Raw genomic sequence first — 24,027 nt, forward strand, 5'->3', positions numbered from 1 at the left:
AACCAGTCATCTCACCATGTCACAACCAAACAAAACAAAACCAGTGAAAGACCAAAGACATAAAATACAGGAAGCAGTGGGTCCACTGAAGGAAAGCAGTAAAGGGAAAGTCCTGGGGTAGCACATGTGTGGGGAGCTGGGAGGCACTAGGTCCAGTTCTGAACAGGAGAATACACTGCTGTGGGAGGGAAAGTTCTAGGGAAAGAGCAACTCCATGCACATTTATAGATTTTCTTTTAGCCTTCACTTTTTTAGATTTCATTTTTTTTTACTTGTCCAGTTGAGGGTAGGTCTAGTTAAAATTGGAGGAAATGTTTTAGATTAAGAAAACAAGAGTTTGGACTTTGGACTGGTCTTGTTATTATTTCTTTTACTTTGTGCTTCAGATTTAGGCATTATTACCATTTGGGGTGTTTCAGTCAGGTTCTCAATGGTGAAAAGATTTCATACTAAAAATGAGTTAACTCGAGAAGAGTTTACTGAAAAGAGGCTAAATCATCAAAGCGTGATGGGATGCAGGGAACAGCAGGGACCCGGGGCTAGCAGCAGCAGAGCTCAGCCTCAGGAGATGAGGGGAGAAGTTACTGGAACCTGAAAGAAGAGAAATTCATGCAGAACAGGTGACCTGGAAAGGATGAGGAATCTTTGTTTAAGGGATTTGACAAACCCCAGGGAGAATGAATGCCTGAACCTCACTCTTCATCCTTCCCTATTTCCTGCTGGAACTCACCAGGACCGAACCCAGCTGGAAGCCAGAAGGCAGGGAAATCTGAGTGACAGTCATTCTCCTCAGGAAACAGCAAGGTGGGGGAGTAGGGACGATGTGGAAAGGAAATGAAGATATCTGGCCCATATACCATCCTAAATTTCCTTATCTTTTGAACAGATATGACGTCCTGTGCTCCTCTTGTCTTAAAATGTTTCATCCTTTCATAATCATATGTAGGATTTTAGTAATTGGGTTTTGAAGTAATCCATTGATTATGGAAATGAAGAAAGGCTCAGGAGACATCTTTGGTATCAAGGTAAACAGCTGTAGCTTCAAGTCACAAGAAACCAAAAAGCTCTGAAGAGTATAGGAAGAGACCATTGAGTGCAAACCCTTCTGAACTCGAAGTAGAGAACTCAGAGGTAAGCTGACTTTATCTTGGAAAAAAAACATAGTTGTCTTCGTAATGGAAGGGTGATGTAACTGGGAGAGAATTATAAAATGTTGCAGTTAGTGAAGAAGCAGGAGTTTGGAGTTCAAGGGTCTCTAGTTATTATTTCTCTCCTTTTGTTTGTATGTTTCGGTCAAAATGAGCTAAGTAAGAGACATCCATAACTCACTTTTTGCAAACATAATCATAACACCACTGGCTCATAAGTGTAACAAACCTGATGCCACATTTTATACATTGCCACAGGAACACAGGACTCGTTAGAAATGAATCTGGGGACTTCCCTGGTGGTCCAGTGGTTAAGACTCTGCACTCCCAATGCAGGGGGCCTGGGTTCAATCCCTGGTCAGGGAACTAGATCCCACATGTCGCAACTACAAAAAAAGATCCCACATGCTGCAACTAAAGATCTGGCATGACGCAACTAAAGATCCCTCATGCTAAAACTAAAAAAAGATCCCATGAGCCACAATTAAGACCCGGTGCAGCCAAATAAAATAAATAATTTTTTTTTTTTTTTTAAAGAAATGAATCTGGGTGCTAGTAACAAGTTCATTCTAAAATTACTCTGAAATTACTAATAGCTGTGTATGCAACTGATTTTCTTAGTTGCTTTAAACATGTGATTAGACTTAATTGATAAGTCATGTAAAGAGAATGCAAGAATAATCATTTATGATTTTCAGAGATTTAAAAATTAAGCAAGATAGCTATCAGTGCCCTGAGAACTTCATATCACACACAGAAACATGAACTTCATTAGGTGAAACAGCTTTATGTCCCGGGATTCTTGTTGCTTTTGTTCTGCCTGACTGTTCACTACCTGCCCCTTGCAAAGGAGTAAACTACTCATTAATTTTGTATATTTGGTTTGTGACATTTTCCATTCTCAAAATCCTTGTGATGAATTACACAACACAATGGAAACAGCTATAGAACAAAACAAAAACACACCACATGTGGTTTGCTCACCAGAATCCTGTCAAACAAAATTGGATACTGCATTGCCATGGTTTCCTTTCAATAGTAAAAAGAAAATGTATGCTCAGAAGAACCATTTCTGTAAATTGCTGAAAAATCTTCATATTAGTGTAGCCTAGAAAATATTTTGGTGGCAAAAAAAAGCTTCAAGGAAACCAAGTAATACATTCCTTTTTTCTAACACAAAAGAAGAATGTTCTTTATAAGCACATGGGGCAGAAATGATAACAACAGGTCCATTTATCTCACTCAGTAATAAATCCCACTTAGGGAGAAGGTATTTTAACAAGTGTTTTATCCTACCTTGCTAAATAAAAATTTTAAAATATCATACATCACACATAGTGAGTAAGGAAAGAGATAGAGTGCATAGCAAAGAGAAAAGAACAGGACCTGGCCCTTTGAGAGTTAACCTCCCAAAATCAATACATAATGGATGGTATTAACCGTCTCTAGGAGCCTCCTAACAAGAAGGGATGTCGCCTAAGACAAAATTCGAAGACCAAAGCCTACAAATGTAATTATGCCTAATAGGACTTGAAAGACGGTGTTAATTTAATTCGTGGAAGGAAAAATACATAGAAAAAAAAAAGGAAACAAAGTCATTTGTGACTAAGAGGATTCCACATAAAGTCTTAGAAAACGGATCCAGGAAGTATTTTGCCAGGGCTTATCCAGGATTCTCCAAAGCAGTGACAACCTATATCTGGAGGTCTCTATTTAGAGAGAATCTTGATCATCAGGCATTGCCACAGCCTGCAGAATGTATACCAAAGCTACTTTCTGATGACCCCTTCAGTTGTCCACATTCCCATACTCAGGGAAGGAAGCATTCTGATAGGCTACAAAGGAAGAAAATATCTCCAATTATGAATTTAAAAACTGGAATTTAGAGATCCATGCCAGTTACTCACCTGTCCCCAACTAGTAGATCAACTTTGAGAGCACTCACAAAACTATTTCTGGGTCCCAACACTGGAGACCTGACCTCATTGTTGTTTTTTTTAATTTATTTTATTGAAGTATAGTTGATTTACAATGTTGTGTTAATTTCTCCTGTATAGCAAAGTGATTCAGTTATACATATATATACATTCTTTTTCATATTCTTTTCCATTATGGTTTATTACAGGCTACTGAATATAGTTCCCTATGCTATATAGTAGGACCTTGTTTATCCTTGTTAAAAAAGTTTTTCTTTAACCCTTGCACCACATTTACCTCACAAAAACCTTACCTTTTGTTCCTTAAAACACACTTCAATTATTCTTTTTATGATAAAAATAATACAATTCAGTGGCAAAAAACTGAAAAGAACAAAGGAAGATTTTTAAATAATCCAACACATCACTATTGATATTATGGTGTTATTATCTATCCAGTCTTTCTAAATTTTACTTAAATTCTTGCCTTTACATTAAAATACAAAATAAACTGAAAGAAAAAAGGTACATAAAACCTATTCCTAGGGTACCACTCCCAGATGTTGTGCATCCACCTTTCTCTACCATAGCTGTAATTACAGTCCTAACTTTACTTTCATCCTTACTGTTTTCCAAATTAATACCAATTTTCAACAAAAGTCAGTACTGCAAATTTTTGCCAATCAATGGGTGTGCAATAAATATTCATGTGGCTTTTAAATAATGTTGACTTTAGACAACTGTGAAATTAGTCCACACAAGAAGGCCCTCACTTCTGACACTAGTGGCAAGTCTGAGGGTTCTGGAAACCACCTCGAGTTTGATAAACCTCTAGAAAGACTCAGAACTAACTGAAAGCTGTTACACTCATGATTACGGTTTATTTCAGGGAAACGATACAGATTAAAATCAGCCAAGGGAAGAAGCACATAGGACAGAATCCAGGGAAAAACACTCTCTCCACGGAGTCAGGGCAGTGTTACTTGCCCAGTACTAACTGATTTGTGGCAATAGGCGTGGAATATTATTGCCATCCAAGGAAGCTCACCCAAGCCTTGGTGTCTAGAGGCTTTACTGGAGCTCCATCACATAGGAACGGTAGACTTCCCACAAGCTGATCTCAGGCTCTACCGCTTCAGAGGTCAGGCTTCAGGACCAAAAGCCCCACCCTAAATCATACTGTGATCACCTGGCTTAGTCTGTGGTCTTTACTCTAAATCACGCTGTTATTAACTGGTTTAGCCAGCTCCCAACACAAATGACAATGTTAGACTATCCAACACAAGGCCCCTAGGCAAACAAAGACACTTCAATCAGGAATGACATTCCTAGAGCTTAAAGATTAACTCCCAGAAGTGGAAGGCAAAAGTCAGGCCTCCTTGAGGGAAAGGTTAACTCTTTACTACACACCTGATTCTGATTAAAGTTGAGTGTCTTTCACAAATTTATTGACCATTTGATTTTCCATCTCTTTGTAGTATCTCTTTCATATATTTTTAAATTTAGATAAACTGTCTTTTTTTCTTATTGAATTTTAGAAGTCTTTATACATAGTGGATATGACTTCTTAGTTAAATATGTATGGCAAACGTCTCTGGCATGCCATGTCTTTTTCTTTCTCTTTATGACATATTTTTTAAAACAGAAATTCTGAATATTAATGCAGTTGAATTTATCACATTTTCATTTAAGTTTTCATTCTGTGTCTGAATTAAATCTTTCCCTGTCCCTAAGTTCATGACAATATTCCCTCTGTTCTCTTCTAAAATGTTTATAGTTTTGTTTTTCATATTTAGATTAATAATACACTTGCAACTGGTTTATTTCTATACAATGTGAGCTATGGATCCAATTTTTGCCCATATAGATAACCAATTTTGCCAGAACCATATATTGTAAAAATCTACTACCTGCCTTCATCTGTTACAGATATAACCAAATAAGTCTCTAATTATGTCTGTTTCCAAGCTTTCCATTCTGTCCTATGGGTGTATTTGTCTATTCTTGTGCCAATATCATACCATTTTAATTACAACTGTAGCTTTATAATGAATCTGGATATCTGCTACAGCAAATCCTACCACATTGTTCTTCCAATTCAAGAGAGTTCCTTTGAACTTTTATTTAAACCTTAGAATCAGCTTACCAAATACTATCACCCCCCCCCCCAAAAAAATCAATATTTTGAGTGGATTTTAATCATTCTCTGGCTCAGGGGGAATGAAATGGATATCAATACAATATTATGTCTCCCTACCCATGGATAATATTTTTACAATCCATTTATTAATATTTTTACTTTTTGTAGATAATTTGTATTAGGTTTTTAAATTTTTCTTCTTAAAAAGAAAAAACTTTAACGCTTTCTCCTTTTAACCTCACAGATATTGTTATATTGCTTTTTGGAGTTAATGTTTCTTCAGATTTATCCACAGATTTACCATTTTACTTGTTGTTCATATACGTTTGGAAACTCATAATTTCTATCAAGTATCGCTAACTTCTGTCTATATATATAAGCTTCAGAATTTTTATTTTTGAAGGTCTATTGGTAACAAACTCTGTTTTTATATTTGTCTTTATTTTGCTCACATTCTTGAAGGATATTTTTTCTTGGTACATAATTCTAGGTTGGCACGTATTTTCATTCAGCACATAAAAGATATAAAGAAAATACTTGTTTCTTGTGAAAATTTAAAAGCATAGAGATGAAATTTTTTAAAAGGCCCCAAATCAAACTGCCCAGAGATCATTACTATTAACATTTTAGGGTTTATCTACCCAAAGTTTTCAGGCATAGACAGGTAATTCATTTACAAAAGTTAGATCTTAGTTTTTGAAAACTGATTTTTTTTACTTGACAGTATATTGTTATTTTTCTTTGCATGGTGTAATTTTTAAGAGTCTAGGTTTTGGAATCAGCCACCTAGGTTCAAACCTGACTCAACTACATGCTAATTGTTTAACCTTGGCACTTACTTAGCCTCAGTGCCTGAGTTTCTTCATAGGTAATCCAGCTGAGACTTCTGTTGTCTACTTGCACAACTCAAAGTGTATCATCGTAGCCAAGCTAAAATCACTTTCACACCTTATATGACTTCTCCGCTACCTCAAATACAACTCAGACACAAATACTAAATAAATATTAAAAGTTGACTACATTATTTCCCTAATCTCTCTGATTTGCCCTATCCTTTGGATCAATGCTAAATTCCTATTCATATATCTAAGCATCTTTATAAACTTTACAAATGCTCATCAGTATTTTCAGTTCTCCTCTCCCTTCCTGACACACAGATTGATAGAGGTGCTGGGAGGGTCTTGAACACATCTAATCAGTTTTTTTTCTAGTAACAGTGGTCCCAATATTTAAAGAGGCCTCTTAGATTCTGCCTTAGTCTTTGCTACTCCTGGCTAAATATCTCTAGCTTCTTCACTTATTTCTCAAGAGAAGTAATTCCCCATTACTTTGCACATTGGTTGTTACCTTATGACCATTTAATTTTGTTTACAACCCTTTTAAAGTATAGCACTGAGTGCTAACTGCAGTACTCTAAGTATTTATAAACTGTGGCTCTGAGGGAGAAACATAAGAAAGTATTAATTAGAAGGATGGTCCAAAATATATAAAAGTAAAACAAACTACAGCAATAAATTTTTATTGTGAGCAAAGATTCCAGTGTTGTGGGAAAAAGGAAGAAAGCAAGTTTAACAAAACTCTGTATAGCTTTATAAATAAGGAACAAAAAAATCAAATATAAAGGAAGTGATCAGATCTTAATTAGAAGGTCTGCCATGGGGACGGGCATTTTTGGGATGGAAGGGAGTAATACTCCAGAGAGCTAAACTCCACATAATGGAGTTTAGATGATGCTCCAGAGAGCTAAACTCTGCCCAATGGGTGAAACTTAAAAGGAAGTCTATAATAGCTTAATATTTAGACCAAACTTAATTTTAACTGATGCCTTTCATCAGTGTAAATAGCTGCCTCTGAGGAGATAAAGTAACTGTTAGCTTTATTTTGAAGTCTTTCATAAACTTTCAATAAAAATAAGGCACTCATCTTCTCTGGCTTCCCCTGGGTCTTCATTCACACCTTGATTATTCTATTGTCTCTCTGTGATGGATTGCATAAAATCTGCTCATCTAAGGATAGAAACCTGTGGTGTTTTTAAATCTTGGTATCATCCCTGGTGTCTGACACACTGCTTGACACAAGACAGGCCCTCTGTGACTCTTTGTTGAATGAATGAGTGAATGAATGCTTTAGAAAATATTCATTTATTTGAAAGAAGTCATAAAGCAAATCATCTCCCAGTTTCTTTACAACTCCAAAAAGCCAGGCATCCATAAAGTTATGTTCAGTTTTCAAAGCTACAGAGAGTTTGGAAAGGACTGATGGCAGATGGTCTTTTCAAGAATGTGGAAGTATCAGTAAGTCAACTTTATCTGAAAAAGAATTTAGGCGTATAAAAAAAAAAAGAGCCACGGCCAGTGTCTTTGATATATCAGGATTTATCAGGATTATACATTTGCATGTAAAAAAAAATCATTGGGGTACAAAATCATGGGCTTCAAAATCATGAAATATTCCTTTCTCTCATGGGTAAGATAATTATGTAAGGGAACAGTATGATTTGAATATATTTAAATATAGCCAATATCTTCGATTTTCTCATTTATAAAATATATATATACATATACGTATAGAGAGTTCTATATACACATAAATTAAATTCTGTATAGAAATAGATTTGCTTGAGAAAAATTTAATCACACAATATGAATACATAATAAAATTTGAAGAAGTATAAATAATTTCAAACCCACTACATACATATGTTTGCATTTATTTTTTGGAAACAACTCTTCTTACAGATAATTAGCTAAACTTTTCTAGCCAGAGATTCACGGATTGGTTTTTTATACAGAGCCATGGCTATAGAGCCCTTCAAGTCCTGGCCCCCGTGTACCCTTCAGATCTCCTCTTCTACACATTGTTCCCATCTCACTACACTCTATCCACACTGACCTTCTTTTCCTCCCTCAAACATGCCAGGCTTGTGTGTCTCTCTGTACCTCTTGTCTGGAAAGCTTTCAACCCACATCTTTGCTTGGCTGTGCTCTGTTGACAGACAATTCTCCATGGGTTTCTCACAGTTATGTACATTCATGACTATTTTTTCAAGGATACTTATAAACTGTCTCCCTCCAGGGCAAAGAATAGATTTATTTGCTGTCCAGTATACTAAAGATAATGTCTCCCCCTGGGGAGTTTGGGCAGGCTGGGTTGCAGTCCATTGTAAAAGACTGAAGTGGTCTAAGCTGTGGTACCTCAGCTGAAATGTAAGCTCACAGCCTGTGTAGCAACCACTGGAGCCCCTCTGCTTCCCCAGCAGGACTCAGGAGTCAAAGAGGACTGACACAAACATGCAATTTATGCTGCTTGTTCTGGTACGAGTAATAAAGTCCTTGTCTCTGACCCATGAGAGTTCCCTTCCTGCACCACGTACTATAAAATTGTGACCTCCCTGAAAAAAACAAGCTACTTGGTGTTCAAGAAAGCTATTTCCAACTCATAACAGGTAATCCATTTATTTGACAACATTCATTGAGCATCTTCATGAATGAGGTATACTATACCAGACTGGTAGAAAACAGTAAATTGGAACACAATCCTAGCCTCAAGGTGAAGAGACAGGCAAGCAAAAAAATTACTAAGCAGTGTGATGCACACATTTATAGAGTTATGAACAAGATAGTGAGGACCACAGAGAAGCAGATTAGGTTAAATTTAAGCAAATCAAAGTGGAGCTAGCTACCCAGGAACGGAAAGATAAGCATTCCAGCAGAGACAGACAGTAGCAAAGAGTTTTGAGAGGGCATGGAGAGTTTGGCAAATGGTGTGACTGAATTAGAGGGTGCTTTAGGTATGGAATTAGAGCTTGATCAGGACTGCACTTTTCTCATGTTGAAGATGAATTATGCCATGTCTCTCCCTCAGAAATCTATTATTTGGGAGGGAAAATTTGATTTAGTTTCATAACACTGCTAGAAAATCCTGGAGAAAAAAATAGTGGCATATTTGGATGTTTACACATTAAACTCTCTCAACTCATGAATTTGGCAGAGTTCACATTTTCTTTTGACTATTTATTTATTTATTTTAATTTTTGAATTTTATTTTACTTATTTTTTTATACAGCAGGTTCTTATTAGTCATCCATTTTATACATATTAGTGTATATATGTCAATCCCAATCTCCCAATTCATCACACCACCCCCCCCACCCCCCACCACTTTCCCCGCTTGGTGTCCATACGTTTGTTCTCTACATCTGTGTCTCATTTTCTGCCCCGCAAACCGGTTCATCTGTACCATTTTTCTAGGTTCCACATATATGCGTTAATATACGATATTTGTTTTTCTCTTTCTGACTTACTTCACTCTGTGTGACAGACTCTAGGTCCATCCACATCTCTACAAATGACCCAATTTCGTTCCTTTTTATGGCTGAGTAATATTCCATTGTATATATGTATCACATCTTCTTTATCCATTCGTCTGTCGATGGGCATTTAGGTTGCTTCCATGACCTGGCTATTGTAAATAGTGCTGCAATGAACATTGGGGTGCATGTTTGACTCTTTATTACCTCTTAGGCATTCATTAAACTGTAGTAACTATTGTGGATTGAATCATGTCTCCCCAGAATTCATATGTTGAAAACCTAAACCCCAATGTGACTTTAGAGATAGCTCTTTTAAAGAGGTTATTAAAAGATTGAATGAGGTCATAAGGGTGTGGCACTAATCCAGTAGGACTGGTGTCCTTATAAGAAGAGGAAGTGTACATAGAGAAAAGGCAATGTGAGGACACAGCAAGAAGGCAGCGATGTAAGCCAAGGAGAGAGGAAGACTTCAGGAGAAATTAACCTACCAACAACTTGATCTTGGATTTCCAATTTCAGAATTGTGAGAAATTCACTTCTCTTTAAGACATCCAATCTGTGGTATTTTGTTATGACAGCTCTAGCAAACTAACACAGTAACCCATAAAATGAAGACTAAGTTGCTTTTTAAATATAATACAATTTTGGTCAGAGAATGTATATCAGGAAGTGAAAATGGATTTTCATTTATATGAAATTTAATTCAACAGTTATTAAGCACCTGGTTCCAGGAATTATGTTAGAACTTGAAACAACTGCCAATTTTAAAATAACTTATAGTTTACAATACAGCATTTCTGTAACTATCTTCTCACAATTATCTGTAAAGAATTATAGTTTCACATTAAAGATTTTTTTAAATTAAGTCTTAGAGAAGTTAAAGAATGTAGCAAGCTCATTAATTTTGGTATGGAAAAGCCAGACCCAAATTCTGGCCCTCTTTAAAAAAACAACCAATCAAACACAAACTCTTACCACCATTCTCGAGTTCAGTCTACCTCACACTAATTAAGGATTTTGTTTTCAAAGCAAAGAGCTAGATTTTAGTCAAATTTCAGGCTCTAGTCCAAATGTTTATAAGACCAAGCATGTAATATAAATAAGTGTATTACTCAATGGTGAAAAGCTGAAAACTTTTCCTCTAAAATCAGAAACAAGACAAGGATGCCCATTCCTGCCACTTTTATTCAACATAGTACTGGAAGTCCTAGCCACAGCAATCAGACAAGAAAAAGAAATAAAAGGCATCCAAAAAGATGTAGAACAGTCACTATTTGCAGATGACATACTATATATAGAAAAATCTTAAAGTCTCCACCAAAAAAACTATTAGAATAAATGAATTCAGTAAAGTTGTAGGATACAAGATTAATATACAGAGATCTCTTGCTTTTCTACACACTAATAATGAACTATCAGAAAAACAATTCAAGAAGACAAGCCTAGGGGCTTCCCTGGTGGCGCAGTGGTTAAGAGTCTGCCTGCCAGTGCAGGGGACACGGGTTTGTGCCCTGGACTGGGAAGATCCCACATGCCGCGGAGCAACTAAGCCCGTGAGCCACAACTACTGAGCCTGCGCGTCTGGAGCCTGTGCTCCACAACGGGAGAGGCCACGACAGTGAGAGGCCCGTGCACCGCGATAAAGAGTGGCCCCCGCTCGCCGCAACTGGAGAAAGCCCTCGCACAGAAACGAAGATCCAACACAGCCAAAAATAAATAAATAAATAAATACATAAATAAATAAATAAAAAAGAAGACAAGCCTATTTACAACTGCATCAAAAAGAATAAAACATCTAGGAATAAATTTAATTAAGAAAGTGAAAGACCTATACTCTGAAAACTATAAGACATTGATAAAGAAAACTAAAGACAATACAAATAAATGGAAAGATATCCCATGTTCATGGATTGAAAAAATTAATATTTTTAAATATCCACACTACCCAAAGCAATCTACAGATTCAATGCAATCCTAATCAAAATACTCATGACATTTTCCACAGAACTACAACAAATAATTCTCAAATTTATATGGAACCACAAAAGACCCCAAATAGCCAGAGCAATCTTGAGAAAAAAGAACAAAGCTGGAGGTATAACCCTTCCAGACTTCAAACTATACTACAAAGTTATAGTAATCAAAACAGTATGATACTGGCACAAAAACAGACACAAAGATCAATGGAACAAATAGACAGCCCAGAAATAAACCCACACACCTATGGCCAATTAATCTATGACAAAGGAAGCAAGAATTTACAATGGAGAAAAGACAGTCTCTTCCATAAGTGGTGCTGGGAAAACTAGGCAGCTACACATAAAAGAATGAAATTAAGAACATTTTTTTCTCACCAAATACAAAAATAAGCCCCAAATGGATTAAAGACCTAAATGTAAGACCAGGAACCATAAAACCCACAGAAGAAAACCTAGGCAGAACACTCTTTTACATAAAGCAATATTTTGGTGGGTCTGTCTCCTAAGGCAAAGGAAACAAAAGCATAATTAAATGAAGGAGACCTAATTAAACTTAAAATCTTTTGTACAGCAAAGGAAACCATTGACAAAACAAAAAAAAAATCCTAGTGAATGGGAGAAGATATTTGCAAATAATATGACCACTAAGGGGTTAATATCCAATATATATAAACAGCCCACACAACTTAATATCAAAAAACAAACAATCCAATTTAAAAGTGGGCAGAAGACCTGAATAGACATTTTTCCAAAGAAGATATACAGATGACCAAAAGGTACATGGAAATATGTTCAACATCACTAATCATCAAAGAAATGCAAATCAAAACCATAATAAGATATCATTTCACACCTGTCAGAATGGCTATCATCAAAAAGTCTACAAATAACAAATATTGGTGAGCATGTAGGGAAAAGGCTGATGGGATTGTAAGTTTGTGCAACCACTATGGAAAACAGTATGGAGGTTCCTCAAAAAACTAAAACAGAACTACCATATGATCCAGCAATTCCACTCCTGGGTATATACCCAAAAGAAGCAAAAACATTAATTTGAAAAGATATATGCACCTCAATGCTCACAGCAGCATTATTTAAAATAGCCAGGAAATAGAAGCAACCTAAATGTCATCCATCAACAGATGAATGGAAAAAGAAGATGTGGTATATATATAATGAAATTACTCAGCCACAAAAAAGAATGAAATTTTGCCATTTGCAACAACATGGATGGACCTATAGGGTATTATGCTTAGTGAAATGTCAGACAGAAAGAGACAAATACTGTACATTATCACTTATATGTGGAATCTAAAAAATAAAACAAACAAATATAACAAACCAGAAACCGACTCAGATGTAGAGAACAAACTACTGGTTACAAGTGAGAAGAGGGAAGGGGAGAGGAGCAAGATAGGGGCAGGGGAGTAAGAGGCACAAACTACAATGTACAAAATAAATAAGCTGCAAAGATATGTTATACAGCACAGGGAATGTAGCCAATACCTTATAGTAACTTTAAATGAAGTATAATCTATAAAAATTTTGAATCACTATGTTGTACACTGGACACAAATATAATATTGTAAATCAACTATACTTCAATTTTTAAAAATGAATGGAAAAGTCTAGATGTAACATAACAGGGGGTGATGTAATCTGTGGTTGAATTGGAGGCTACACGCACAGTCAGAATGCCTTCTTTACAAACTGGGTTTTAAACATTATGCCAGGGCTTCCCTGCTGGCACAGTGGTTGAGAATCTGCCTGCTAATGCAGGGGACATGGGTTCGAGCCCTGGTCTGGGAAGATCCCACATGCCGCGGAGCAACTAAGCCCGTGAGCCACAATTACTGAGCCTGCGCGTCTGGAGCCTGTGCTCCGCAACAAGAGAGGCCGCGATAGTGAGAGGCCTGCGCACTGTGATGAAGAGTGGCCCCCGCTTGCCGCAACTAGAGAAAGCCCTCGCACAGAAACGAAGACCCAACACTGCCAAAAATAATAATAATAAATATAAAAATAAATAAATAAAAGATTCCTATTAAAAAAAAAAAAATTGTGCCAGCAAACAAATCATAACCCGAAGGTAAATTCAGGCCTCAAGATGACAATTTGTGCATCTTCCAATAGGGTTAAAGTCAAAGATCATTTTCTTGCTATTCTGTTTTATAATGACAAAGCCAAACTTTTATAAATTTATTCTATTTTGTGAAATAGGCAAACAGAACATATGTTTTATTTATTTGTTTCCGTGATTTTATTTATTGTTTGCTTAATACACTTCTGCACTTCTCTGCATGTGAGAAATCACAAGGTTTTCAGATAACTAATCTAAAATCTGGAAAGAAACCTAGATTTATTGACATGCACTCTAGTCTTCTCCTGTGATAAAATATTATTTCCTCCTAAAAACATCATGACAGATATTTTTGAGGAAAAGTTCAACTATATCCCAATTTCAAAAAATTTCTTGTGTGATATTTATTTGCTGTCCACTGGCCTTGACCCATCTCTATTCCCCCCCAACTTATTAGAGTTCATCAGTGTTTTAGCACTGTTTTACATTTGCACTTATATTTACATTTTCTTTATGAAACAGACTGTTAAAAATGAAATGAAGAGCAAAGCAAAAGAATAAGTTTACTAACAAAATTTTAGAGGATTTTAAACCTTAAACCTAATTTAATTCTTTAAAACATGTTACAAAATTTGATCAAAATATGTGGAGGTAAGTTAAAGTAGGCAAATTCTGAAATAACCTTAATCACTCATTCATTCAAAAAATATTTTAGTGCCTTGTGGAAGCACACTAGCCCTGGAAGTAAATGTAAAATAAACATGATTCTTACCCTTAAATATCTGGTCTATCAATTATTACGTATCAGTTGGTAAATGCTAGGAAGGTACTGGAAACAGACAGGAGGGGTATGTAAATTATAATGGGAGGTCAAAGAAAGCCTACCAGAAGCGATATATGAACTGAGCTTTGAAGAATGAACAGACATTAGCTAGTTAACAAGGAAAAGACATTCCAGGTAGAGAAAATAGCATATTAGAACGGGAGAAAAATGTGAAGCGGCATTATACATTCAGGGATTCCTTAGGACTCAGTATGTCTGGGGGAGAATGTATGCGACAATAAATAACTGAAGGTAACGTTACAGACATGCACAGGAATCACATCATCAAAGACTATGTCTGAACTTTATCTTGGAAGCAATGGGACTCTTTGGAGGTTCTAATCATGCTGTGATTTCTTTTCATCAAATTTCATCAGATTTTAGAAGCTTCTCTGTGAAGTAGGGTAGAGGCTAGGTTAGACTCAGCTCTGACAGTGCAGAGAGATGCCAACTACCAAGCCGGTTAAGAGCTTGGACATTGATGCATGTACTGATCCAACATGAAATCCTGCATTTGCCACTTACTTGACAAACTTACTTGTGTGATCTTGGACCAAGTACATAACTTCTTTGAGGCTCAGCTTTTTTATTTTGGACAACAGAAATAGTAATAGTACCTACACCATAAGGTTATCATGAAACTTAAAGGAAATAATACATGTAAAGTTTTCCAAATACAGTTCTTGTTCACTAAATATCATTGTTATTATGAGAGTATTATTAATAATGTGAGCAGCAGGAAGGCAGTGGCAATGGGAATGGAACGAGATTAAGAATGTAGAATCAAAATGGCTTGGTGACCCTCTGGATTTGGTTGAATGGGGTTCAGGATTACCATCAGTGTTCTCTCTTCGGTAGTTGGTACAGCTCCACATCATTCACCAAGACAGGGAATACAAAGAGATGAGCAAGTTTAGAAGGAGAATAATAAGTTCAGTTTGGGATATGAGAAATTTGAGACACCAGAGGGATGATCATATGTAGATATTCAGAAAGCAGCTGAGTGGAGGTCTGCTGTTCTAGATTGCAGACATAAATATAGGACTCAGCATCAAGTAGCAAGTCACTAGGAGCATGAGTATTCCAAATGAGGCCACACAGGAAGAGTACATGGATTCAAAGGAGCATAATGCCAGGGACAGAGGCCACAAGAATACAGACACTTAAAAGGATGATTTTTGTAAAAGATACAAAGAATACTAAAAAGGAATTATGAGACAAGTATTATTTTAAAAAACAGTTACACAAAAGCTGAGGGGGAAGAGAGTTTCAATGAATTAGTAAGTAAAATTTGCTAGCTGTCACAGAATGATCTGGTAAGAAAAGGATGAACACAAATGCACTGCCTTTGGCAGTGTGGAGGTGACTGATGATCTCCTTAGTGGGAAATAAATTGCTTTACAATATCCATTCTCACATTTGCTCCTCTATAAATTGAAAATTAAAAGTCCTATCTTACAAGTATTTTCCAAGGATCAGAATTTAACAATATATAAATCTGAACTCCTGCGAGACAGTTATTATACAAACAAAATAAATAAATGTATATTTATATCATTTAACAGCATTATTTATTTACTTCTAATTCACAGCCACCTTCCCAAAGGCATTATAAAAATGCCCCCATATTTTTCAAGGTGCAATTAAGCTTTAGCTTAGAGGTAGTTCTTTTAAAATTAGGAATGAGAGAAGCTTATATTTAGAGTCCATAAATCAAGATCACTGGTAATGAAAATCATTTAAATGCACTAATTTGACTCAACACAAAAAAGGCACCTTAACACAATACCATATTTTAAGCACAGTCTGTGAAGAATTGTGGGAAATTGACTACTGATGACTTCATGTGTGGAACTGGAAAATCTCCCACTGTATCACCAGGCAACACATGCAGATTGATTTCCATTATCCCACTATTCAGCATGCACAAAAAGGATACACAGAAAATAACAAGAGTAAGATTTCAATTACAAACAAGATTTTTAAGCTTTTCTCTGTATCCTACCCACGTATGTATACCTCTTTTAAATATTCCTCATGACTAAGTAGGAAGTATGTATAAGGCACTTCTACTACACACCAAAGTATAATGTTGGCCTTAAGAAAAAGTACCTGTGTGACTGTTTGAGTTGTGAACTGAATTATTGTTCTTTTCATGGAACAAATAGTAACAACAGTTATTCTGACTTCAGTATCTGGCAGACATCTTCTCAAAAGTGAACCAAGTAAACCTTCACTTCAAGAAAAACAACAGTATCAGGACTTCCCTGGTGGTCCAGGGGTTAGCAATCCATGCTCCCAATGCAGGGGGACTGGGTTCAATCCCTGGTCAGGGAACTAGATCCCACATGCCGCAACTAAGAACCCGCACGCAGCAACGAAGATCCCGCATGCTGCAACTAAGACCAGGTGCAGCCAAGAAAAACAACAGTATTTGTTATCAATAATAAAATACAGGATTTCAAGCGAAAGTTAGATTCCTAATAATCTGACAAGATTAGTAGTGATAGTAATAAATCAATTTTGGACATCTTATAATTAATAGATCAACATTTGGGAGACCCACATTTTTCGGGTCTCCGTGTACCAATATTTTGCAAGTGATCAATAAATTCTGTCACAAAATCATGCACTGGGCAAAAGACCAATTCTAAGTGCAAGATAAATCAATGAATTTTAATAAAATAACGTACAAAATGTTCTTTAGTATGGTTTCATATTTCACAAAACAACTGACCTTTAAGAAACTACACTGTCAAGTTTTGGTACAGTATTAAAAGTAATATCAAAAATTATCTGAAAATACTATGCAAATACACCACCCTTTTGCAACTACATATCTGTGTGAAACCAGACTTTCTTCAGATGCTTCAACTAAACTGATATATGGCAACATATTGAATGCAAAATGAAATCAAAGAATCCAGCTGTCTTTTATTAAGCCAAATATTAAATAAATTTGCAAAAATATAAAACAATGCTACTCTCAATAATTTTTATTTGTCTGTTTTGAAAATATAGTTACTTTTTGTTAAAATGCTAACATAAAATTTATTTTTAAATGAACTAATAATTGTTTAAATTCCCATTTAAATTTCTAATATGGTAAGTACATATAAATAAAATAGAAACCACATAAACAAAAACTTTTTGGAGCCTTGAATATTTTTTAGAATGTAAAGCAATTGTGAGACCAAAGATGTGAGAACCACTGCTATAAATAAATTTAAGAGCCAGGTTAGAACTTGAAAAAAGATATTTGTAATATCTAAAACTGACAAGAATTTACTGTTTAGAACAAACAAAGAATGCCTATAAATTGGCATTAACAGAAAACCCAACTAGAAAAAGTAGGTCAAATATACAAACTGGAAACTCACAGAAGGAAGGATTCAAAAAGTTAAGCAGACTATGAAAAGATAGTAACTAGGTATCAAAAAATGCAAATTAAAATGACAAAAGACATATTATACCCAACAAATGCAAAAAATTCAGTGGGAATCTTATGCTTATTTAGACTTTTTTTTTTAAGAAATGTAGTGGAATGTATTGAAGTTAAGCAATTTATTCACTGCAATTCCCAGATACACAGAGAAACCTTCACACAGATCCATTAAAGTGAGGAGCTGAGCAGTGACTCCCACTCTTATGCTAACTCTTCAAGTGCAGTGGTTAAAATTCCACCTTCACATGCCTGCTGTGCCACATGCAAAATGTCTCCTCCTGGGCAATTCCCCTCTATTTCCTCATTTGTAAAAATAATAATCACAGTATCTACCTCAGGTGCTTATGTTAAGATTAAGCCAAATAATTTGTACTAAGTACTTAGTGCAAGGTATGGTGCACTGAAAGTATTAATAGGAAATCCCAATTAATGTTCTAACTCCAATAAACAAAATGTAAATATTTGAAAGTAAGAAATAAGGTGGTCATTATTTGTATTTGAAACGTAAATGAAAAACAACTAAGGTAAATTAAAAAACTGATACATACTCAACACACAAAAACTGATAGCTGCCTTCTATTCCATGAATAATACGCAATTAGAAAGGATCATGGGAAAAGCATTCCATGGCTAACCTCAATCAAAACTAAAGAATAACTAGGAAACCTGATTAGAATTGTATAAGATCTACCTAAATCAATCTATAAAACTTTACTTATGGTCAAAAAAGAAGGCCTCAATAAATAAAGCAGTATATTTATTGAATGGGAAAACTTTTCATTGTGAAGCTGTCAATTACTGTAACTGAATTTATCAATTCAATGTAATCTAATCAAAATTTCATCTTTCTTTTAGGTGAACATATGGTTGCCTGATATAAGAATATATATCCTTCCATTCTTCTGAAAATTAATCAAGTCAATTCCAAAATTTATGAAAAGAATATTCACAAGTCTAGCCAAAGACATATTGAGAAAGAATATTATGTGAATTTTATCTTACCAGATACCAAAAAAAAAAACAAAACAAAACATGCTGTAAGTATAAAGGATCTTAAACAGTATCAGATTTGGGAAGACATTTACAGAATTATGAATGTAACAGTATAGGAAGTTCAGAAACTACACCATATATATACACAGTAGAGTTTAGTATAATAAAACAATTCTTTTGTTTTGCTTTGTTTTGTTTTTAGTCATTACACACAGGCTAGAGTGTCAGCTTAGGTTTGACTGTAAGTGACAAAACCCAAAACAACAGTGGCTTTCATAAGATAAAATCTAATTTTTCTTACACATAAAAGGAATTTAGAGGCAGACAATCAGAAACTTATACAAGATCTTATCAAATCAGCAGAGATCCGGGCTTTTGTATCTTGCTGCTCTGGTGTGCTCAGCACATGTTTCTCACTTATGGCCCAAGACTGATACTAAAGCTCCAAAAACACATGCACATTTCTGCCAGCACAAAAGAGGAATGAACAAAGAAGGGTGCATGCCTACTACTTTAAGTAAAAGTCTAAAAAATTTTAATCCAAAGACTGAGAACTGTAGTATTACTCTAAGCAGCTATATATTCAACTAAAAATAACGCTCCTACTACTAAAGAAAAAAAGTGATAAAGAAATTAGAAAATAACTTGAAATGTCCACAAAAGACGGCTCTTCATTATAAGGTGTTGAGTCAATTGGCTCTCTATAGAAAAGAAAAGTTAAAACCACAACATTGAAAATTTGGTTTAAAGAGCTAAATGTAAATACAAAATTATAAAAGTGAGATTTGACTTTCATTTACGGAAAGATGGAGTAGATTTTCAGACAATCCACATTATTTGCCAATTCTCTATTTATGAATTGGCTTACTCTCTAAAATTTATTTGTAACCCCAAAATCAATACTCATGGTACTCTTGCAGTCATTTGCATACATGTGCAGAGCAGCCAAAAATTTGAGCCACCCAGTGTGCACATTCCCAGCTGAGATCAAACAAGATGATGCTCTGCCTTCTTGTCTCAGCTCTCATACTATAAACAAATGCCTTTCTCACAGACTATTTAGTGACACTCTTTTTGCATTTTTATGCTTTTTGTTGATTATTTTACTACTTAAAATGGCCACCGGGTATAGTGCTGGTACTATCTAGTGCTCCTAAGTTCAAGGAAGCCATGATGTGCCCCTTATGGAGAAAACACATGTGTTAGATAAGCTCTATTCAGACCTGAGTTATAGTGCTGTTGGCCCTGAGCTGAATGTTAAGAATCAATAATATGTATTAAGTAATCTGACTTTAAACACCAAACTAGTTTGTGTATAGATCACTTGATGAAAATAATGAGACCAGAGGCTCACAGGATCCTAACCCTGAATTTCCTGTAGGTACAGTGGTTGAGTATTTTCTATTTCAGTGTTCATGGTGACTTAATAGAAATAACCACCACAAATAACAAGAAACAACTGTACTTTTTTCTATTCCTCCCACTATTAACAGCTATATCCCCTGGACATAATGTATAAAACAAACATGAGATGGGGAAAGGTGAAAAGAAGACAGATGGGTTAGGGGCCTCAGGACCCAAAAAGAGACATGGCAGTGACTTTCCTGGGTTTTGTTCTCTTTTGTGTCTCATATATCCCAGACTGAGGAACCTGGAAACACCAGCAGGCATAGATTAAAAGAGCCCCAGAAAAGCCACTCTCTCTTGCTGAAAGGCCAGGAAAGGGGCAGCTGAGCAAGATAGAAAAATTTTAGCCAATACCCACTCTATAATGTTGGCCTCAACAAGAATATACAATGGGGAAAAGACAGTCTCTTCACCAAGTGGTGTTGGGAAAGTTAGACAGCCACATGTAAATCAATGAAGTTAGAACACACCCTCACACCATACACAAAAATAAACTCAAAATGGCTTAAAGACTTAAACATAAGACATGACACCATAAAACTCCTAGAAGAGAACACAGGCAAAACATTCTCTGACATAAATCATACCAATATTTTCTTAGGTCAGTCTCCAAGGGAACAGAAATAAAAACAAAAATTTAAAAATGGGACCTAATCAAACTTACAAGCTTTTGCACAGCAAAGGAAACCATAAACAAAATGAAAAGACAACATACAGAATGGGAGAAAATATTTGCAAATGATGCAACCAACAAGTGCTTAATTTCTAAAATATACAAACAGCTCATACAACTCAACAACCAAAAAATAAACCCAATCCAAAAATGGGCAGAAGACCTAAATAGACATTTCTCCAAAGAAGACATACAGATGGCCAATAGGTATATGAAAAGATGCTCAACATTGCTAATTGTAAGAGAAATGCAAATCAAAACTACAATGAGGTATCACCTCGCACTGGTCAGAAGGGCCATCATTAAAAAGTCTGCAAATAAGGAATGCTGGAGAAGGTGTGAAGAAAAGAGAACCCTCCTACATTGTTGGTGGGAATGTAAGTTCGTGCAGCCACTCTGGAAAACAGTATGGAGGTTCTTCAGAAAACTAAAAATAGAATCATCATATGATCCAGCAATCCCACTCCTGGGTATATATCCAGACGAAACTATAATTCAAAAAGATACATGCACCCCTATGTAAATAGCAGCTCTATTCACAATATCCAAGACATGGAAACAACCTAAGTGTTCATCAACAGATGAATGGATAAAGAAGATGTGGTACATTTGTACAATGGAATACTACTCAGCCATAAAAAAGAATGAAATAATGCCATTGCAGCACCATGGATGCAACTAGAGATTATCATACTAAGTGAAGTAAGTCAGAAAGAGAAAGGCAAACACCATATGATATCACTTATATGTGGAATCTAAAATATGACACAAATGAACCTATCTATGAAACAGAAACAGAATCATGGACATAGAGAACAGACTGATAGTTGCCAAGGGGGAGGGGGTTGGGGGAGGGATGGAGTGGGAGGTTGGGCTTAGCAGATGTAAGCGCTTACATATAGAATGGATGAACAACCAGGTCCTACTGTATAGCACAGGGAACTATATTCAATATCCTATAATAAACCATAATGGAAAAGAATATAAAAAAAGAATGTATATATATATATATATATATATATATATATATACACACATATATATATATATATACATACATACACAAAATATATATGTATAACTGAATCACTTTGCTGTATAGCAGCAATTAACACAACATTGTAAATCAACTATACTTCAATAAACAATAATATAATGTTGGCCTCGAGAAAAAGCACTTGTGTGACTGTTTGAGCCGTGAGCTGAATTATTGTTCTTTTCATGGAACAAATAGTAACTATAGTTATTCTGACTTCAGAGAACAAGAATGCTCATCTTTTCATTTGAAAATGCTGCTTTTAATAATTATACATAAGAACACACCTTCAAGCCAAGGTGGGTGGGTGGGGATTGTGACAATAAATATTTCATTTCATATAGTCAAATTTTAGGAAGATTTTCAAGTGCATCCCCCCCCCCAAAAAAAAACTACCTAAGGTCAATCACAATTACTCAAAAAGATTGAAATTTGTGCCAAATATCTGTGATGTAACAAAAGACAGAGGAAGATGGTCCAAAATTACTTCAAAACGCCAGATACTTTGAGGTATGAACTATCGGTGATATAGGACTTAGGTTAACTAAGGATTTTACTAAAATTTTCACAGCTATGAGCTATATATGTTTCAAGGGACTGGAACAGGTGATGTATACCTCTTCTTTTCTAAGGGACTGAGAAAGTTCAAAGGTGAGCAGTTGATGAGAGGTAGGCTATGACAACACTTTTGAAATTAGAGATCAGTTTGCTTTAACTTCAATATCTTTCCTGATATTGGAACAAATCCCCCAGCAAGCAATTTGCAAAGCTCTAGAAAGTACAGGAGGCAGAGTAATAACCAACATGACTTGGTGGACAACAAATCATGTCAGTCCAATTGAATTCCCTTTTACCCAGTGACAGCCTTATAAATGTGGGGGAACAAATGAAGTCATATATCTTGGCTTCACAAGGCTTTGGACTGTAACGCTCAGAAGATACTCATACACAGGGTAGTAAACTACGGTTTAGAGCATAATCTTGGAGGAGTAATTAGTTATTGCTTATTTTTCAGAGATTATTCTTTGCAGTGATGTATATCAAGGAAATTACCCAGGTATATCCCTAGGAAATATTTTTATTAATGACTTAAATATTAAAATACATGGCATTTTCATAAAATTCACATGTTAAAAAGCAGCATATATAAAGAAAAATTCAAGTTATTACATTTAGAATACGTGTAAGAAGTCATTTCCATTTGGTGCCCCTTAGAGCCTATTTCTGAATCATTCGCATGGGACATAATATTCATAGAATGTGCAGGTTTTCCCATTTTCCATTCTATCTCCATTGCAGTTATATTACCTAGTGAAATTCAAGATAAAGGCACTATTCTTGGATCAGTGGGAAGCTGTGGAATTGCCTTCTGGGAAAGATCATTTTCCCTTTGTTTTTAACATTTCCCTTTTGTGTTATGTCTTCAAGTGCCATGCTTTTACCATGAATTGACCACAGCTACTGTTAAGAAGGGCACCGCGAAAAATCAAGGTGGATTACATTTCAGAAATGTAAGCAGATGATCTTAAAACTGGAAATCTACTTAATACAGAATAATAAGAAAATAAAATAAGACTGACATAATCTAGATAGAGGAGAGAAAGTGTAACATTTGGTACTGGCAATTCATTTAAATGTAAAGTTGAACATAATTTGAAAATATTTCATTTAGGACACTTGTGGCTACATTCATAAAACAGTCTATCATTGTTATATGATATCAGCTTTGAACAGCAGGATTATGGTAACATAACAAATTAAATGGCTTTGTGAATGGATTATCTGTTTTCTATAATAACTCACTAATAAAATCATCTGATTCCATAGTCTTTTTGGAAGTAATATTTTAGTAATTTCAAATTTCACAATTATTAGTCTAAGTTTTCCTTTCCTCTTGAATTGATTTTGGCAATATAAATAATCCAAGAACATTTCTCAATTCACCAAGTATTTTAGAGTATTTTTGTTAAATTACACATAATAAAATATGGGTTCTGTTGGGATGACTTACATAAGTAACTACACTTCTTTTTGCCTCATAATCTTCATTATTCATGAAATAAGTATTAAAATGGTGC

This window comes from Balaenoptera ricei, chromosome 7 (genome assembly GCF_028023285.1).
Source record: "Balaenoptera ricei isolate mBalRic1 chromosome 7, mBalRic1.hap2, whole genome shotgun sequence".
Lineage (NCBI taxonomy): Eukaryota > Metazoa > Chordata > Mammalia > Artiodactyla > Balaenopteridae > Balaenoptera > Balaenoptera ricei.